Source organism: Condylura cristata, unplaced genomic scaffold, assembly GCF_000260355.1.
Source record: "Condylura cristata isolate star-nosed mole 26May11 unplaced genomic scaffold, ConCri1.0 scaffold00046, whole genome shotgun sequence".
Classification (NCBI taxonomy): Eukaryota; Metazoa; Chordata; class Mammalia; order Eulipotyphla; family Talpidae; genus Condylura; species Condylura cristata.
The window spans coordinates 1854152-1854707 of record NW_004567147.1 but is presented as its reverse complement, the minus strand read 5'-3'; positions in this window follow the sequence as shown (position 1 = coordinate 1854707).

Here is a 556-nt window from a genome sequence, read left to right as displayed (position 1 = left end):
CACACACACACAACTGCCTAGGAAGCCCCCATTCTTCCCAGCCTACTGGAGAAAAGCCTATCATCAACAAGAACTGAGACCGGAAGTACTTACTATTGCACTTAGTTACTAACTCCGCTAACTCACTCACACCTCACAAAATGTAAAGTGCTCAGGAGCACACTCAGGCACACACACTCTTAACTAGGAGGGAACCCCTTTTACAGATGAATATCATCTCCCTTTTACAGATGAACATCAACTGTGGGAAACAGCAAACTTCAGGTAGCTAGTAATAACAAATGCCAGGCTTGAACCAAGATAGCTTTCAGAATGTGAACTCCTTTACACTACACTATACTATATGATCTTTGTGATTCATGTACATCAAAAGAGTATCCTGAATGCACTGGCAGTTTCTCATCTTTCACAGATGTGTTCAGATATCGTGTGTTTTTTTTTATAATAGTTTATTTTTACATATTTTTGTGCATTTTTCCATTTTTCCATCTCAGTTGCAATCCCCCTGGGTTTCCTTTTTTTTTTTTTTAAAGATTTGTGGAGGAGGAAGTATGCA